At 35.2% G+C, this 21,703-nt stretch overlaps 1 protein-coding gene across 1 annotated transcript in view; it reads right to left on the bottom strand.

The window, feature by feature from the left end:
• Positions 1-21,703, bottom strand: part of LOC150104304 (leucine-rich repeat-containing protein 57-like) — a 132,776-nt gene that overhangs the window by 7,408 nt on the left and 103,665 nt on the right. The window lies entirely within an intron of this gene.

Genomic DNA, 21,703 nt, shown 5'->3' with positions numbered 1-21,703 from the left:
CACGTGTTAATTGTTAGCTTGTATAATAATGTTAAGAATTATTGTATTTCTTTGATTCTATGATGCCAGTGATTGTAAGATATAGCATTATTTTCAGTATCGCTAACAAAAAAAAAAAATTATTGTTTTAAAAAATATTTCTTTAATAATTTTGCCAGCCTAGTTGGCCGAGTGGTTAGCGTATCCGCTCTCCAGCCAAAAGGCTGCAGGTTCGAATCCTGCCATGGGCATGGATGTCTGTGAAAATACTATTGGTGGTGGGCAGTAGATGGCGTTGGTGTAGTTACAGTTGATTGAGTTGTTAGGTGCCCTCCCTCGATGAGTCTTTGGACTCCCTGGAGGTGTTGCATAATAATAATAATAATAATAATAATTTTAATATCAAAATTATTACAAAAGAATCCAGTTCATTGATAATAGAAAGCATAACAGAAAACATTTAACCATATACATATTATACTCCACACTCAAATACAGAATCACTTCAAAGTCCAAAATTTATTCACAATGAGAGCGATTTTTCTGAATCACTTCTCTGACTCAAGTAGTTGATGTTTGTATTTTCTCACAGAAATCATTTTTATTGTTATCTAGCATGCTGCTGATGCAACACATTTCAAGGTGCTCCCTTCATCTTACCAGAAAATGCCAAAGGAAAGTTTCCAGACCAACCAGGACTCATATTCCCTCCTCAAATGGTTTGCTGACTGAAACACTAAGGGGTATCAGCTGACTAGTCATGTCATCAGCAACCAAGTCAAGCTTTCCAGTGAGCTTATTCTTTAACAATTCAGATAAATGTCTATGGCATGTATCAAGAACTAACATATTAGGTGGGTTACACAAATCACCAGGATGTCTATTCTACACAGCTGTTAATCAGTCATTGGCTCAGCTGTCAACCATCCATTTTTTTTTGTGCATCTTTGGTGAAGATATTATTCTTAGGCTCATTTTTCTTGTTTAAAATTAAATATGGAGACAATTTCAGCCATTGGCAGTTATCTGTAACATCACAGTGATATGCTGCTTTATGTAACCCATGCTCATGATCTCTTTAGCACTGGCAGTATAATTTTGTGGGACATCAAAGAACATGAATTTCATCTATGTTTGGCCAAACTCAAAGATTTGTTTTGTTTTGTTTTTTTCTCATTAGAATCATGTGGTGTGGGATGTTAAACTTCTGATCAAAATCAGAAGGAAGTTTTTGTCAAAAATACATTTTGATGCCTTAGCGACAGTCCTACAAGACATGTGAATTGGCCACAGCAACCTTCATTGCTCTGAAATTTCTTTTATCTATTCCAAGTATTTTGAAATTTCTTTTGCTTTCAACTGCCTGGAATCGATAGACAATCCTTTCAAACACCATGCCTCAGTAACAAAACATAATACAGCTTCATCTACTTGGTGGTATCCTCCTTTCTTGAGGAGGATACCCACATAAAGGATATCATAAAGCACTTGGTTCAGAGAGAAACATGTGCTGACTACAAGTATAATACGAGTCCCTGATCAATCCTGCTTCTTGCTTGATGAATGCATCTTGCCTTCTGCCTAGACAATTAGTAACATTTATTTTTTCAGCAAATGTAAGATGCATCCTAATTTCAAAGAAGTTAAGATATTAAAAAATGTGCATATTAGAATAAAAAAAAATATGGTATCACTGACAATAAATGCAACCTGTAATTTCTTACAGGTAATTTCTTTCATAAATCGAAGAATACAATTTAGCATAAATGAATTTAAGGGAAGGTATGATAGCTGGGTTGGGTAAATTACAGCCTCCCTCGATAAGTCCTTAACTCCCTGGAGGTCTCAGATAATAATAACTTCAAAACTTATGTACCATTGTACATAATGAACAGCGTGTTGCAGCACATTCTGGCGTAACATGTAACGCCATAACGTGTAAGCAGTGAGTGTCCATGAAATTTAATTTTGCATGTGAGTAAGTGTTTGTCTTTTCATTATCGTAAGTCTAAATTTTGCTAATTTTTATTATAAAGTTTAAAAAAAAACTTTTATTTTTTATTTTAAAAATTTGGCCCAATGGAGGAAAAAAAGCACCAAAGAAAACCAATTTCTTTGGAAATGAAAATTGCAATTTTAGATAGCTTAGCAAAAGGAGAGGGAACTACGGTGATTGGTAAGCATTTTAATTTAGGCAAATCTACTATAAGAGCAATTAAAAAGAATGACGTCGCAATAAGAAAAAATCTTATTAGAAATAAGATTTCTAATAAAAATGCTTTATTAGAAAAAACGGAACGAGCACTCGTAATTTGGATTGAAGAATTTATTCAAAGAAGAATTCCTATAAGTAGTTATTTAATTAAACAAAAAGCTCTTTGGTTTTATGAACACATAAAGCAATTGGAGCCATCTACTTCAGCTTTCCAGGCTGATAAAGAATTTTTGGCTAGCAAAGGATGGCTAAACGGGTTTTTAAAAAGGAATGCACTTCATAACACGAAGATTTCAGGCAAGGTTGTAGGAGCAGATGAAGCAGCAGCCAAAAATTTTCAAGAGAAGTTAGTTGAAATTATTGAGGTTGGTAGATATTGTCTTGATCAAGTGTTTGACACTGATGAAACAAGATTGTTTTGGAAGAAAATGGCTAGTCGAACTTACATCGCAAAGGCTGAGAAAAAAGCAAGTGGGTTTAAAGCAAACAAAGATCAAGTAATGTTACTTTGTAGCAATGCATCAGGGGCTCGAATGTTGAAACCCCCTCCTAGTAAATTGATCTCTAAGACCACGTGCTCTAAAAGGCAAAGATCTAAAACAGCTGCCGATACATTGGATGGCTAATACAAAGGCCTGGGTAACAACTTCTGTATTTACTGAATGGTTCAATAATTGCTTTGTACCAAAAGTGGAAACATATATGAAGCAAAAAGCTCTCGATTTTATTTTAAAGTTTTATTAATTGTCGACAATGCACTAAGTCATCCGCATTTAGAACATCCAAATGTACAGGTAGTGTTTTTCCACCCAATACAACAAGCATTATTCAGCCATTAGATCAAGGCATAATTGCTACTTTTAAAAAATATTATGTTAAGCACACTTTTTAATTTATATGGAATAAACTAGAAAATGAATCATTAACAGTAACTGATGTTTGGGAAAAAATTTCTATTTTGGACTGTTGCATGTCGCTGAAATAAGACTACAAACTTTAAATGTCTGCTGGAAAGCAGCTTGGCCTGGATGTGTTGCAAATAGTGCAACTATTCAAACATCTACATTATCAGCTGAAATCATTACTTTGGCACATGAAATACATGAAATTGATGAAGAAGGTTTTGAAACATTTAGCCAGAATGATGTAGATGAATTGCTTGTGGATAATGGCTTAAGTGACAATGATATTATTGGGTTTCGATTAACTTTACATATCGTCGAAGACCCAGAAAACGATAGTGAAGGGGAAGAAAAATCTGTCCTACTCACTGCAAATATAATTCGACAAGGTCTTGAACTCTGCAATAAATTGGAAAATCATTTTCTTGTTAATGACAGAAATTCTGAACGAGCCTTTAAATTCCAACATGAGCCAAAGAACATATGTCTGGATATCGCGAGCTATATAAAAAATTAGTAAAATCATCATCGCAAAGTTTAATCACTGATTACATTTTCAGAAGAAAAAAATCAGCACAGAACGAGGGCGAAGCTAATTCTGTTCGTGAAGAATGTTTGCTTTTACAATACAGATCTGATGTGATTGTGCTGATGTGATGTGATGAAAGTGATTTTGCACCAGTTCACAAACAGTGCCGAATAATGTCTAAGAGCAACGATAATTCTGATAAAAAATGTAAAAAAATTGTTACTTTTCAATAAAATTAAATGAATAAAGCTTTAAAACAAACTTAGGCATTCTTATTTTCCTGAATTTTTATAAACTTTTTAATGCGATTTTAGGTTTATTTTAATTCATTGCTTCGGTTTTATGGAACATATCCCTAATTTTGCAACATAAGTTAGGACTTTTTTGTGTGATTTTTTACGTGGTTTTCTGTGGAACGTATCTACAGCATAAAAAGAGACCTGACTGTACTAGCAACTTCTAAAAAATCTTTCATTTTTAACAACTTAGCAGCCTTTAACAATGACCAAAGCATATCCCATGAAATATAATAAATTTAGTTTAATCCTTTATCCAAGTGTGAGCAACAAAGTTTGCACCTGAAAGTATCTTCAGGACTGGGGTAAGGTGGTACAACACCAGGGCAACTCGTTGCAAAGGTGGAGCAAGATACCAACACTCCTGTCTCAGTATCTCCTATAATGCAAAACACATCTCCTTGCGGATATGTCTAATGTTATGCATTAAGGGAAGGGCCACTACCCAGACTAGTTTCGACCTTTATTGAGGTCTCTTCAGTGGGAGCCAGGCCCAAGTTGAGATACCAGGCAGAAGCATTAGCAGGTCATCTCTACCTATCTTCAACATGATACATATATTGAAACATCAAGTCCACAAACTTCATATCACTAAATGCTGTAACAGGATGTTTACTTGAGTTCTGTAAAAATAAGCTGCAGAGAATAGGACTGCTTGCAAATAGAACTAATTTATAAGCATCACACACACACACACACACACACACACACACACACACACATACTAATTAAGGGTTGCAAATGTACTGACTTTTTTTTATTACCAGTAATATGATAAATTTTCAAAACATTACTAGTTTACTGGTAATTTTTAAATTTTGACTCTAAATGCAAAAATTTTAATAAAACATCATGCTAACAAATTTTGTATTAAAAAAAAATGTTGAAAATAAAACGAAAATGAAACAAATAATTGAATATTTTATTTATTAAACACTTATAAGACTACAATGTCATTTTTCTTATTGTGCAGAAAATATGCTCTTAAAAAAAACAGGGTATTTAAACTATCATCATCCTGACATGATCTAATCTTGGTGCAGTAATGACTTGCATTTGAAAAGGATCTCTCTACTTCAATACTTTTGGAAAGAATTGTAATTAATACATCTATAGACAACTTTTGATGCATTAATTACAATGTATCAACAGACAACTTTTATGATGCATTGTAATTAATGAATCAAAAGTTGTTTGTAAAAATTTTCCTTTGATATTCTACTCATGGAAATATATTATCTTTTCTTACTATTTCCTTTATTGTTTTATTGCAAGTTATATATATATATATATATATATATATATATATATATATATACAGTTGACCCTTGAACAATGCAGGGATTAGGTCACCGACTCCCCTGCATTGTTCGAAAATCTGCGTATAACTTTTGGCTCCCCAAAAACTTTACTAATAGCCTATTATTGACTGGAAGCCTTACAGATAATATAAGCAGTCGATTAACACATATTTTGTATGATATTGTATGCCCACAGTTCATAGAATCCGGTCTGGCAGACTGCCAAGAATAGTCAATTCATGCTGAAGAGGAGAAATAAATGAAGGATGTCTAACAGATAAGCTTAAGTGTTGATAGTTAATCATGATTTATTTTTCACGGTATTAACAACACCACACAATTTTATCAAAGAGATGTTTTATTAACTTATATTTCACTGATTTTCAACTCAGCATCATCAGAGCACAACACACTTGTACACGCAACAGTGAGTGAGTGAAACAATATCGTTTCAAAGGACAAAAGATCTAAAGTCCTATTTTTGGCACCCTCTAACGGAGGGAAAAAAAAAAAGCTATGCAGGAGTTTCTCTTAGGATAACAGTCTCTCAAATTTTTGGCAAATTAATGCAACCATATAACAAATATGGTTGCATTAATTTGCCAAAAATTTGAGAGACTGTTATCCTAAAAGACACTCCTGCATCACTGTAAACCCCCCCCCCTCCGTTCGAGGGTGCCAAAAATAGGACTTTGATATTTGTTATATGGTTGCATTAATTTGCCAAAAATTTGAGAGACTGTTATCCTAAGAGAAACTCCTGCATAGCTGTTTTTTTTTTTTCCACGTTAGAGGGTGCAAAAAATAGGACTTTAGATCTTTTATCCTTTGCAACGATATTGTTTCTTCTTCAAAGCCATTGCTGACTCAAAAAAAGAATCTTTCAGATCTATAACAACATCTAAATAGCACATTCGTTTTCCTCCATTTAATCCTGTATGAAGGAGTGTCCAAAGCGTGGTCTGCCAGTCCTGCTACATTCGCTACTATTACCATAGTAATAGTAGCAAATGTATCTTTCATGTTCTTAAAGGCGAATGTTAACTGATCTTCCTGTTTGCCCATAATAGGCCAAGTCACAGTCACCAGGAACTTCATACACTCCTGGGTGTACTAAAGGGTGAAGTTTTATCCTTAGGCGAGCAGATCAGAGTGGCCAGCTTGACATGAGGTTTGAAAGTGGTGCAAAGGCCATGTTTCATCAATACTTTGGCTATCTTTTCTGATGTACCTCTGATATAGGGAATAGAAATGGTCATGATGCATTCTTGGGTATTAGGAGAAGGCAGAGTAATGGGCCTATGTTGTATTTTATCTATTTTGTAGGGATTATAGCCGTTGGCTAAGAATGTATGGCGCAGATATTGGAGTTCTGTGGTCAGAGCTGTATCGTTAGAACAAATGATCTGGCTCTGTGTGCAAGTATTTTTAAAATGCCATACTGTTGGACTGGATGATGATGTGATTGTTTATGTAGGTATCTTCCAGTGTGTGTAGGCTTTCTGTAAATAGAAAAAGATAGTGATCCATCTGAAAGGCGGGTGACTAATATGTCAAGAAATGGTAAACCGTTATTTGATTCTTTTTCTACTTTTAGGTAGGTAACAAACGGATCCAAAGTATCTTGTCCACGGGGCCAGATGGCAAACACATCATCTATATAGCGTAAGCACACTTGTGGTAAACTTTGTTTTCAAAGTGTTCCATGTAAAAATTTGCTAATGGGGGGGGGGGGTGAGAGGAAGGGGGGGACCCATAGCAGTACCATTAATCTGTTTGTAGAATTTTCCTCTGCATGTAAAGTAACCTGCATTCATGATAAATTTAAATAATTCAAAAATATCAGGGAGAAATTTAGACTTGATTAAATCAAGAGAGTACATTGGTAAATAAAGAGGTGACATTAAAACTAACCATCATGTCTGAATTTTTTAGGATAAGATTTTTAACTGGTTTTTTGAAATGGACTGATTTTTTTTTTACAAAAGTAGAGGAGTTACCAGTAAAGGGGTAAGCGTCTGGGCTAAATGCCGGGCCAGTTTATATGTGGGACTATCTATGCTATTGACTATGGGGGCATAGGGAGATATTAGTTTTGTGGATTTTTGGTAATCTATAAATACGAGGTGGTTTAACATGAATTGGTTTTATTTTCCTGATGATTTCTTTGGACCATGATGTAACTTTTTTCAGTAATTTTCAGACTTTTTCTTTTGAGACATCGTAGGGTCTCAATATATAATTTGATACGTGGAACTGCCACATAGAATGGGGTATCCACGATCTTAGGCCGGCAGTGGCCAATAACGTGCGACTAGATATAGCAAGTATTCTAAACAAGGCTAAGCTCCAAAAAGCAATATGCCACGTAATCAAATAACTGCCCTAAAAAAGTTATATAATAATAAAAATATTATTATTGCAAAAGCCGATAAAGGAAATGCAACAGTTATCATGAATCAAGAAGAGTATAACAGAAAAATGCAAGATCTCCCATGTGACAGTTCCACGTATCAAATTATACATCGAGACCCTACAATGTCTCAAAAGAAAAAAAAGTCCGAAAATTACTGAAAAAGTAACATCATGGCCCAAAGAAATCATCAGCAAAATAAAACCAATTCATGTTAAACCACACTGTATTTATTTATTACCAAAAATCCACAATACTAATATCCCCCTATGCCCCATATTTGATAGCATAGATAGTCCCACATATAAACTGGCCCAGCATTTAGCCAAGTCATTTGCCCCCCCTTACTGTCAACTCCTCTACTTTTGTAAAAAATTCAGTCCATTTCAAAACACTGGTTAAAAATATTATCCTAAAAAATTCAGACATAATGGTTAGTTTTAATGTCGCCTCTTTATTTACCAATGTACCACTTATAGACACTCTGGATTTAATCAAGTCTAAATTTCCCCCTGATATTTTTGAATTATTTAAATTTACAATGAATGCAGGTTACTTTACATGTGGAGGAAAATTCTACAAAGAGATTAATGGTACTGCAATGGTTTCCCCCCTCTCTCCCCGTTAGCAAATTTTTACATGGAACACTTTGAAAACAAAGTACTTACCACAGCTGCATACAAGCCACAAGTGTGGTTATGTTATGTAGATGATGTGTTTGCCATCTGGCCCCATGGACAAGACACTTTGGATGCGTTTGTCACCTACCAGGCCAACACCCCAAAATCCACTTCACAGTAGAAAAAGAATCGAATAACAGTTTACCATTTCTTGACACATTAGTCACCGGCCTTTCAGATGGATCACTATCTTTTTCTATTTACAGAAAGCCTACACACACAGAAAGATACCTACATAAACAATCACATGACCATCCAGTCCAACAATATGGCATTTTAAAAACACTTACACACACACAGAGCCAGATCATTTGTTCTAACAATACAGCTCTGACCACAGAACTCCAATATCTGTGCCATACATTCTTAGCCAACGGCTATAATCCCTACAAAATAGATAAAATACAACATAGGCCCATTACTCTGCCCTCTCCTAATACACAAGAATATAACATGACCATTTCTATTCCCTATATCAGAGGTACATCAGAAACGATAGCCAAAGTATTGATGAAACATGGCCTTCACACCACTTTCAAACCTCATGTCAAGCTGGCAACTCTGATCTGCTTGCCTAAGGATAAAACTTCACCCTTTAGTACACCCAGGAGTGTATGAAGTTCCTGGTGACTGTGACTTGGCCTATTATGGGCAAACAGGAAGATCAGTTAACATACACCTGGAAGACATGAAGGATACATTCGCTACTATTACTATGGCAAGTCAGAACTGGCAGACCAAGCTTTGGACACTCCTTCACCAAGGATTAGATGCAGGAAAACGAATGTGCTATTTAGAAGCCATTATAGATCTGAAAGATTATTTTTTGTCAGCAATGGCTTTGAAGAATTCTCCCAACCTTAACAAATATGGCTGCAATAATTTGCAAAAATTTTGGGAGACTGTTATCCTAAGAGAAACTCCTGCATAGCTGTTTTTTTTTTTTTTGTTTGTTTGTTTGTTAGAAGGTGCCAAAAATAGGACTTTAGATCTTTTATCCTTTACAATGATATCGTTTCACTCACTCACTGTCGCATGTACAAGTGTGTTGTGCTCTGATGATGCCGAGTTGAAAATCAGGGAAATATAAGTTAATAAAACATCTCTTTGATAAAATTGTGTGATGTTGTTAATACATTAAAAAATAAGTCATGAAATGAAGGATGTATCACGAGAAATCACGTGCTTTATACATAAAATTTTCCAACTGTTATGCAAACAAAATAGTTACCACTTTAAAAACTACAATGTTCATAAAAGAAAAGTTAATTTTCCAACATGTAATAATAAACAACTCATCCCATAAGACTGATTTGGGAGACTGTGTGTGTGTGTGTACCCTATTATCGGAATGGACTCTCCTTCTTCTGACATGTGCAGAAGTATAGAAGGATCTCGTGTCTGTGGGCATACAGTATATATGTATTATATACTACATTCTTACAATAAAATAAGCTAGAGAAAAGAAAATGTTATTAAAGAAAATCACAAGAAAGAGAAAATACATTTACACAATCCATAACACCACAAAAGAACAAATAAACTATAATTTATAAAACTGCTGATGGTTTGCCGATTTCAAATCAGCATCTTCAGAATACAAAAAAAAGAAGGTACTTGTCACCAAACACTAGAATCAAGTAAATAACAGATTTTAGCATGCATCTTCTAGGATAAAATATATAGGCAGTGGATAGCCTTTGGACTGAAGGTCATCTTAGAATAACAGTCTCAAAATTATTGGTAAATTAACCAATCCATGCATCTACTTGGTGAGATTAGAGAAACACTGCACTACTAATATTGGCCCAAACCATTCTTTTTTTAAACCTCCAAAAAAAAGTTGCAAACTTATTGCATATTTAGTACAGTGGGTAGGCAAAGGTTAGATAATCTACTCCCCTATTCTAGAAACCAAACATACTTTTTCAAGCCACTTCAGGCCTTCAAATAAGCAAACAATGGTCTCAACATTGGGCTACAAAAATCACCTGCCAGCTAACTCCAGAGTGGGATTCTAATCCACAGTGTAACTGTAAGAAAGCAGTAATGTTGGCAACTAGGCCAAAGAGAGTGGCAAACTTCATGAGTGTACCACAACATTCAGGTTTCTTTATTACTGTAGAAAACTTCACTACATGCTGACCTAGCAGAATCAATGAACACACATTTCACATTCTACTAATTGGTTTCCTAGGTTTGGTTTTTATTTTCAAACACTGATCTGAAAAAATTATCAAAGTTCACTCATGAAATTTGATTGCCTTTGATTCTTTTCAAAACTTGTAAATACTTTTCTTTTCGGTATGATATACATTTTTATCTTACTCAAAACTAAACTGCAAACTCTTTCTATTTCAAATCTTCTATATACTCATTTCCTGAACAAGCATAACGACAATCACTATTAACACTATCAATAAGACTTTTCTTACATGTTCTTCTCATGATTTATGCACATATTTATGTTAGAATATTGTGATATTAATGATCAGTTCATATCTTGAACAGAAATCCAGTAAATGGTTATCACTAATATTAGTTTTGCCTTTTTACATAAAATTTTCTGAAAGCATTTCTCTATATTCCATTTTATGTATGTGTGTGTGTGTCCCCACCAACAAAGGATTGTAAACCTACAGTTCATCAGTACTGCAAGTGGGATGCTAGAGACTAAACATAAAACTTTCTCAAACCACTTCAGGTCTCCAGTAGAACAGTAGTCTCACAACAGGATATGAAGTTCATCTTCCACCTAAAGACAATCACAAACATCCATGTTTGTGGTGAGATATAAACCTGCTGCCTATTGGATTGAGAATGGATACACTAACTATCTGATCAACCAGATCAGATGTTGGGCTGGTTAGCAACTCTGGAGGAAAACACATTATTCAAAAGGAACTATCTAGTGCACCAAAGTAGGGAGGAGTTAAAATTTGGCAAACTACCAACTTGGAGGAAAGATCAAACCTGTGTTTGACCTTTCCTCCAATGTATCACCACGTGATACCTTGGAGGATATCACCATGTGATAGATGAGTTTCACTCCTCGGTATAATATCACCACTTTTGCTCGCTGGAAGATTAACATGGCCAAAACCATGTCAATCTTCCAATTCCAGTGATTATCATCATGTTTGAACTCCAGAGCAAAGCCCAGTTTACTTTTTCTTCATTTCTTCCAGTATACAATATGAGTACTGTTTTCAGAGTTACATAAGATTAATATCTTATGAAACTCTGTTTTCAGAGTTAGATAAGATATTGGAGACATCCAGGATCTCTTTTCTAGGATACTGCTTTGAAGTATCCTAGAAGCATTCTGTAAACTGGTTGCTACATAATATACTGAACTAAATGCTAAGGTTTCTGAGGACAGCTAGTAAATAATCTTTCTGACATTATTCTGTGCATGGGGGAGTGCAAGTAATGATATTGGTGGGGGCATTGCTGAGGCCATGATTTGCAAAGGAGTTGGGTGAAATTCTCTGTGTGTTCATGCCTTAGGAAAGAATCCTTTACTATATATTCCTTATCAATCCCAACTTCATATTAATGTAAAAAGTATCCAGGAAAAGCAAGGAGAAATAGATTAAGTTCTGAAAAACTGTTCCTCTCAAAGCATTCACATTCATTTTACAAATATATGTGATCCGAATGTATTTTTGAAAATTATGGAGACAACTACCACGTTTGAATAAAAACTTTAGTTTAATATATGATCTTTAGATTAATAATATGTTTAACAATATTATTAAAATTTAATAATAATAATATTATTAAACTTTAGTTTAATAATATGGTCAGGCCAACAATTGTTGGCCTGACCTCTGGTGAAAAAAAAAAAAAAATTATACATCAATGCTAGAGTCCTATAATTAGTGTTATCTGTTGGTTGTAGGAATACATTGGGTGTAACAACAAGTATCTATCTATATACATATATTAACATCATGATTATACTTGTACATTCCAGCCAGTTGGTATGGAATGGTTTCTAATACTAGCTGAAGATTGGCTAGAGTCCTGACTTATGCTGGATCTTATATATTAGGTAGGCTGAATGTGTGCCATCCAGATCCTTGGAATTTTCATGTCATCTTTGTTGTTGATATTTGGGTGGTTTATCAGGATTTTGCAGGCTTCCTTAAATTTCCTTTCAAACCAGGTTTTTGTGTGGTGTAAGGAGCAGGTGCTTTTCCAGTTGATTTGGTGTAAAGGGTTGGGCACGTGGTGTGAGAGGCCTGCTTCACCAATGTACGGTAAGATACAGGTGCAGTGGATGCAATAGACTCCATGATGTGCTAAGGGGAGAAGAGGATCCTTAGAGGAGTTGAATATGGTTTTAAGTTTAGTGGGTGGTTTAAAGGTGGCATTGAGGTTATAATGTTGTAGGATTCTGTTGATTTTTTCTGATAACCCTTTAATGTATGGGATGGCTATAGTTTTACAGTAATCTAGATTCGTTTTTCTTGTTGTTTTATGGAGTATTTTATTAATAGTATTTTTGTTATAGCCATTATTTATGAATGTGTCGCTGATTATTTTTAGTTCTTGTTTCAGGGCTTGCTGGTTAGAGCAAATTGTTGTAGCTCTGTTTTTAAGTGTGTTAATGACTCCATATTTTTGTGATGGGTGGTGGTATGAATTAGCATGTATGTATTGGCCAGTGTGTATGTGTGTGTGTGTCAGTTTGTGGTAGACTGTGAAGGATAGACTGCCTGAAGAAAGACGTGTGACTAGTGTGTCTAGGAACGGGAGCGAATTTTGATTTTCGATTTCGATGGTGAATTGTATGCATTCGTGTTGTTTGTTCAGGTAACTAAGGATTGTGTTTAGCGTTTGTCGCCCGTGCGGCCAGATCGCAAGCACGTCGTCAACGTATCTAAGCCAGACGGTCGGTCTTAGCGTGGCAGAAACAAGAGCCCTTTGCTCAAAGGTTTCCATGTAGAACTTAGCGGCCCTCTTTGCCCACGTACTACAGTCCGGTTACTTCATGTGGCAAAACAAATTTTACCTACAGAAAGAAGGTGGAGCCACGGGCTCACCACTATACCCCCAATCGCTAACTTCTACATGGAAACCTTTGAGCAAAGGTTTCCGCCACGCTAAAACCAACTGTCTGACTTAGATACGTTGACGACGTGTTCGCAATCTGGACGCACGGGCGACAAACGCTAAACATTCCCCATCGAAATCGAAAATCAAAATTCGCTCCCGTTCCTAGACACACGTCTTTCTTCAGGCAGTCTATCATTCACGGTCTACCGAAAACCGACACACACACACACACACACACACACACACACACACGGGCCAATACATACATGCTAATTCATACCACCACCCATCACATGGAGTATTTTATTAATAGTATTTTTGTTATAGAGTCATTAACAACACTTAAAAACAGAGCTACAACAATTTGCTCTAACCAGCAAGCCCTGAAACAAGAACTAAAAATAATCAGCGATACATTCATAAATAATGGCTATAACAAAAATACTATTAATAAAATACTCCATAAAACAACAAGAAAAATGAATCTAGATTACTGTAAAACTATAGCCATCCCATACATTAAAGGGTTATCAGAAAAAATCAACAGAATCCTACAACATTATAACCTCAATGCCACCTTTAAACCACCCACTAAACTTAAAACCATATTCAACTCCTCTAAGGATCCTCTCCTCCCATTAGCACATCGTGGAGTCTATTGCATCCACTGCACCTGTATCTTACCGTACATTGGTGAAGCAGGCCTCTCACACCACGCGCCCAACCCTTTACACCAAATCAACTGGAAAAGCACCCGCTCCTTACACCACACAAAAACCTGGTTTGAAAGGAAATTTAAGGAAGTCTGCAAAATCCTGATAAACCACCCAAATATCAACAACAAAGATGACATGAAAATTCCAAGGATCTGGATGGCACACATTCAGCCTACCTAATATATAAGATCCAGCATAAGTCAGGACTCTAGCCAATCTTCAGCTAGTATTAGAAACCATTCCATACCAACTGGCTGGAATGTACAAGTATAATCATGATGTTAATATATGTATATAGATAGATACTTGTTGTTACACCCAATGTATTCCTACAACCAACAGATAACACAGGACTCTAGTGTTGATGTATAATTTTTTTTTTTTTTTTTCACCAGAAGTCAGGCCAACAATTGTTGCAGTGGTTGGTCAGTATCTTTAACAAACCAGTTTGATTGTAATGAAACTTGTTTTCTGTGTATAGTTGTATGCTCTAGAAGATGACCTTTATGTCAAAATCATCCAGAATATAAAAAAAGATAATATAAAGGTCAAAACGTCGAATGTAGATTCTAGTTATATTAAACTAAAGTTTTTATTCAAACAAGGTAGTTGTCTCCATAATTTTCAAAAATGCATATGTGATCTTAGTTTTGACTTCAATGATGTTCTTTTTCATCTTTGATCTATACCACCATATCACCTTTTCCTAACAAAAACTTTGTGCTTCTTGAAGCAATATTTTTAGTTTTGCACATGTTCATTCAAATGTGTCAATGTCGCCGAGTTTCTAACTTACAATCTCCTTTTTCTTTCTTTCTTTCTTTTTATTCTTTGCTAAAAATTTGATCTTTCCCATTCATTCACTCCTTTGCTATGTCAATCACACTCACATCACCAACAGTACTGTTGGTGACGTGAGTGGGAAACCAAAAAGGAAACTTTTTTGGTTTCCTTTCTTTAAATGATTTTCTCCAGTACTTGATGGTTATGTTATTACTAACTTCATACCAATATTTTTTGTCCAGATTTTGTCCTGTTATTTTTCAGGATGCTAAATTGTCAGATCTTATATTTTGGTCTCCTAACAAACTTCTAAGTGCATCAATCCACTAGGATCTTGGTATTTATATGAATCTTTTAATGCTTCAAACAACTGTTCTGCTACCCATCCTTCTACCATTCTGTTTAAGTGACCATACCATCTAAGGTTCCTCCTACTCAGTTTTGAATGACAATCATGTCAAGTTCCAAACTAATATGTGCACTGTGTAGAAATTATAAAGACAAACACCCATGTGGAGCAATTACTTTACTTAAAACCAAAACAAAATAACCATCAACGTTCCAAGTAATGAAATTAGTAATAAGTCATCATTTTAGCTGTTAGTTAAATGTGTTTCATTTTTGTATCTTGTGAGCAAAGCATTTTGAGATATTGTATTCACCTTTGGCTACTGAAGTCTAGCTTAGGTGTGAAATAAATTTATTTAGATTAAATATTAGAACATAATTTTCTATTGAGCTGTCAAGTGTTGAAATGTTTGTACCATCTGTATCAAGACAAACATTGTTTACAAAATATGTTGTCAATAATGAGGGAAGCTAGAGTCACTGCTTCCCTGTAATTAAAGTGTGAACTGATTAAATGAGCTTAACTCGGTGTGTAAAGATTGTGAAATGAAGAACTGTTATAATTTCTGCTACATTCATTTTGAAAGTATAATTAAAAAATAAACTTTCCTGCACTATGAAAAGAACTTTTATCGTCATTTCAAGTACAGTGCTAAAAGCAGTAATTGCAATGCACAATAGTGGCAGTTGATCTAATATATTTCTGAACATGCCTGAAAGTGAAAAGAACATTATCGAATGTTGCTAAGTGTTCAGCTGTTCAGAAGTAGAAAAGGAACGCAGGAGGAGAAAAATTTAGAGTTTCTGTGTCCTCAATATATGATGACTGGACAGAAATTAGAAGAAAAGCTAATGGAAGACTAAGAGTGAATATCCTTGTTATAAAGAGATAAGTGTAAAGTTTATTGTACTTATTATTAATCCATATAGGATTTTATCTCAGTTAAAGTTGAAAACTTCATTGATTTCCAGTTCATACAGAAATGGGCCTAGTCAAGTTTTCTCATTTTGATAAGTGAATTCTAACAGTTCATATTTTAGTTATTTCTTCAGATGCTTTCATATAGAAAGCAGAGTTGTTTCTGACATGACAAAACTATTAAGGTTTTGAGAAGAATGTTGAGACTCATAAAAAAGTTAATTCATTCTAAAGTAATGATATAGTTTATTAGTGTTCTGGTAGTGTATTCAGTGGTTTGCTGTTACATTCATATAGAAAGTGAAGTAATAAGTATCTTGGATTAAGATGAGATATGTTGTCTTCGATGTTCTGTGATTTTTAGATGAAGAATTTGAATGACTTATTGCTGTCATATAGAGAGTAGGTTTTTGTGTTAGTCTTTCTCCAGTGTGAATTCAAGAAGCAATAAAGTTTCGTTAGCAAGAAACTCTAATTCCAGAAGTTTTGTCCAGAAAGAATAACTGGTGGCTCGTGTAATTGAAAGAAGGCTATGTAGCAAAAGGATTTTTCATGTTGTTTGAAAGGAATCCATTGGTGCTTGCATAGTTAAGTAGTTGATCTGATGTTGTATATATTTGTGTTTTTTGTAAGTTAAAGATTTTTATTTTGGTTATGAAGTGTTTGAAGACTCATTCTCTTAATGGATTAAACAGGTTAAGTCACATATAAGCTATTGTGGGATACTTGCATGCAAGGAGAATTAGGAATTTAGTTTCAGTGCTTTCTTTTTGTTTTAAAATTAAGAACAATGCCAGTCAGAGTTTGAGGGAGAAAGTAAAATTATACACCCTCCACCATTACACATACATTCAACCTGTACGTCAAAGTCGCAATTTCTTCATCAGGAACACACAAATATAAGCTATATCACGATGCACTTCAGTATGCTACAGCATAACTGCTCTGTTAGCTATTTCCAATTAGCATGACCTCTGGTAAGGGAAAGAAAGAGAGGAAAAGCAATTTTAAACTGAAAATTATATATATAAATTAAAATTAAAATAATCAGTGGAACTAGTTCATATTTTAGGCACCCTTTATTGTCCATTGTATTAGGCTTAAGGCTCATCCTACCAATGTCTCAATCATGGTAGTTTATGCATCCCACACAGATAGACCTGACGAAGAGAGTGAGGAATTATTTAAAAACTTATAATTGTTTTGGACTGCCCACCAATGAGAGATGTACTTTACATCTTAGGGAATTTAATGCAAAAGTGAGAAAGAGTATAGGAGTTCATCCACACCAAACATGGCCTTAGTGTGCCATGTTTGGTCTGGATGAACGTAACTCCAGTGAAGACTTTGGAATTTGCCCATTCTAATAGATTAGTTATTAAAAATACCAACTTCCAGAAACACCCACAATGGACCTATACTTGAACATCTAATATTGATGGTCACTGGAGAGCCAGGATATAATCGAATGATTATATCCTGGCTCTCCAGTGGTGAAAGACAAGAATGTCTGATATGCATACTTGTCCTGGAGCAGACTATGGTACACACCATCAGCTAGTAAAAGCCTAAGTAAGACTAAAACTCCGAAACTTCCAAGTCAGCATATTCCACTAAACTGATGTTAGAATAATTCCTAGTGGGTTCACTGAAGAAACATAAACTCGGATGGATGATTTTTTGGAAACTAATGAGGAGAAAACTCACCAGAAATACTTTAGGAAGCAGGCAAGGTTGTGATACGGGATACAGCGAAGAAGTATCTCAGCTCAATAAGAAGACCAAGAGACCTCATGGATATCAGATTCAGTGGGATCTAACTGAAAGAAGGCAGTTGGGAAAAACAAAGAAACAGAACTAACTGAAGAACATAAGATATTACATATGAAGCCAGAAGAATCATTAGGCAGGATAAGGAAAAGTTTTATAATGATAAATATGAAGACACAGTTTCAGATGAGGAGGCACAATTATAAAAGGATGTTTTGTTTAGTTTGTGACCTAAAGCATAAGTTTAAGCTCAAACTGAATGATATCAAAGATAGGAATAGAGCAGTACTAACAGAAGAACTGGAAATCAAAAACAGATGGAAAGAATACTGTAAGGAACTGTACAACACAGAGGATAAATAAAATTTGGAGAAGCCCTTTCACTGGAAAAACTTCAATTTAGAACCTTCTCCACTTAGGCATTAGGAATAAGGTTGAAAGAGTAGTTAAACAACTCAATAGCAATAAGGCTCCGGGTGCAAATGGAATCCCAGCAGAATTAATTCAGGCTACAAGGGATGGAGGGATAAGAGTGTTTCATAGGCTGATTACAGGGATATGGGAGACAGGATCATAGTCTAGAGACTGGAAGAAATCAGTTTTCATACTACTACATAAGAAGGGAGATAAGAAGGATTGTAAGAACTAGAGAACTATTAGTTTAATATCTCATGCAAGCAAGATTTTTATTAAAGATCATTCTAAATAGGATTGAGGCCAAAGTTGAGGCAGAGATGTCTGAGGAATAAGCAGGTTTTAAGAAAGATAAGAGTACCAGAGATTAGATCCTTTGCCATAGACAGAGCATGAAAAAGTATAAAGAATTTATACTCCCTATGGCAGCAGTGTTCAACCTTTTTTACTACGCAAGCTATTTTTCTATAAAAAGTTATTCGGCAATCTTCTCTCTTATATAGATCTTATATGAGAGTTCAGTCTGAGTATCCTCCTCTGAGAGGAGGATACTCAAAAAAACTCATTGAAACTGAGCATTATCCACATGTTGAAATATAGGGCCAGAAAGTTTATATTAGAAGAGGAGGATACACAGACTGAACTCTCACTAATAGCCAACACATTATCGCAAAATGGATATCCTCAAAACATCATAAAAAAATATCTATACAGTGACAACCCCAGACAAGAAGAATCACACTCCCAGCACATTTCTACTGTAGTCATCCCTTTCATCAAGTCAATTTCTTATCAAATAGCAAGAATATTAAGAGCCTACAACATCAGACTGGTCTTCAAACCAACCACCAGCATCAGACAAGTTTTAGGATCCCCAAAAGATAAAGTACCTTTCTACAAATATCCAGGAGTATATTACATTCCCTGCTCCTGTGGTCTTGCCTACATAGGACAAACTTCATGGAGTTTAGAAATCAGACAAAAAGAACATGTTGGTGATGTAAACCACAACAGAAGTATCTCTTCCGGCTTAGCACATAATTTCTGTACATCTAACCACATGATAGAGTGGCAAAACAACTCCATGCCATATCTCGATGACGACTACAGATATCGTTTATTCAAGGAAGCCACAATAGTGTCAATAACCGGCGGAAACCTCAACAGAAATCAGGGTGTAATTCTAAACAGTTCGTAGAAAAACCTTATCCTCTCTCTTAATCAAGCTGAACTACAGCTAGCCAGTAATCACATTACACGTTTACAACAAACACGCATGAGTGATAATGAATAAGAACAATAAGTCCTCTCTGTCACGCGAACGTGTAACCTTAGCTACCAGTTGGTTTACAACATTTTTTATGTTCCTTTCAATTTGCATTTACTAGTTTTTATGTCTTTTCATAAACGCCATGAAAAAGCCAGACAGTCTGCTGGCGAAACTGGTAGGCTATAATATAAGTTTGTTTTTATCATGTATGGTCAGCCTTAAATAAAATTGTATTTTAAATATCTCCTTTGTCATCAAGAAAAATTTTTACATCGTTAATTAATACAAGAAATCTTTCTAAAAATTGACTTCTGCTGAGCCAGCGAACATTATTGCACTACAGAAGTTCCCTATCATCGTCTGCCTGTAATTTAAGTAACTGCCGTTGTAGGGCTTTTTCTCAAACAGAATTTACAATTTTAAATGTAATATCCAAAGCATCTTTTGTGTTTAATCTTTAACTACACAGTACTTGTTGGTGAATAATACAGTGGTATGTTAAAAAATCTGGATATTTGTCATCGTTTTTACATAATGAAATGAAGCCTGATTTATTACCTATCATTCAGGAGCACCATCAGTAGTAATAGACACAAGTTTAAAAAGCAGAAGTTTGTGTTGTTTCACAAATTCATCAAATGCCAAAAAAAGTCTTCTCCCCTAGTCCTTCCTAATAATGGTATAATTTTCAAAAGTTCTTCTTTACTTGAATAATCTAGAAATACCATGCAAATAAATACAATTAACTGAGCAATATCAGTGAAGTCGTTTGATTGTAATGAAATTGTAATGAAAACGCAACACACTGGTGAATATCTGACATTAACCTGGCCTGGAAACTTTTCTCTGGCAATTGGAACTCTTCCTTTCGGCAATCTGAAACCTTGTCTGCAGCCTAGAAGTAGTCTCTCTCTAGCAACGTCTTGAACCGAGAAGCTCCTTTCTGGAAGCGGGAAATCCTCTCTCAAGCAACTTGGATCGGGCAGTCTCTCTGACGATGACTTTGGACCGGGCGGCCTCCTCTCTGACAGCAATTCTGGAACCGGGACCCCTTCTGCTTGCTTCAGTCCCTTTTTATTAGGCCTCCTCTGAGACCTCGCATGAAGCTTGGCAACCCCCCCCAAAGAATCGGTATGAGTCTTTCATCTTAAGTTTCAAGTTCAGCACGCCTTTTGCTCTCCTCCGCTTTCTTTTGATTGTAAGTTGCCGGCCAACGGAAAGTTGTTTGAACGCTTTCTGACTGACTTTGGAGATGTTTACACTTAGAGCCTGCAAGCCTTTTTCACACATACAAGTTTCAATAACAATCTTTCTAATGCCGCCATGTACAGCTTCGGCGACAAAAACGTTGCCTTTTTTTTTTTAACACTCTAACATATTCTTATTAAAGCAGTATATACAGTTACCTTCAAAAGAGTTATTTACAAAAACATCTAATACAAACTATACCAAGACAAACAAAGTTTATTTTTTTACAATATTCACATGGGACTTAACCTAAGTAAAAAATCGATGCAATGTGCTTTGATTTAAAATTTAAGCTACAATCGAGTTTTTACACTTTGCTTATAATCGTATTCATTCAGCTCGTTGTTTGACTTCCACTGATCCAAATTAATTCATTTACCCGGACTTATAAGAAAATTACTGATTTGACAATTTTAACGAAAAATAAATAAACAATAGCAATACACTTAAAGCGAATTAAAAATAATACAAAACAAAACTTTGACTTTGTCCAACATGTGAAACTATGGGAAGTAATGAAAATAACAGGTTTTCCTCAACACACTATCAGGCTGATAGCTAGCTTGTATAGGAAGCAAGAAGCCATGGTAAGAACAAGTGTTGGATTAACTGATTGGCTTCAGATTGGAAAGGAAGTTAGGAATGGATAACTATTTTCTCCTCATTTGTTTAGTAGCTGTGCTGAGAATATCATGTGTGTAGCACTGTATGACCTCAAGACGAGAATTAGGATAGGTGGTAGATTGATCAGAAATCTGAGGTTTGCTGATCATACAGTACTCCTCTATAGTGACAAGGAAGAACTAGGACAAAATTCTTGACAAAGTTATGAGATTAATAAAAACAAAGGACTTCA

Source organism: Typopeltis vanoorti, chromosome 8 (genome assembly GCF_054136105.1).
Source record: "Typopeltis vanoorti isolate ZY-2024b chromosome 8, IOZ_Tvanoo_1.0, whole genome shotgun sequence".
In the NCBI taxonomy this organism is placed as follows: domain Eukaryota; kingdom Metazoa; phylum Arthropoda; class Arachnida; order Uropygi; family Thelyphonidae; genus Typopeltis; species Typopeltis vanoorti.
This window is presented reverse-complemented; position numbering and strand designations above follow the sequence as displayed.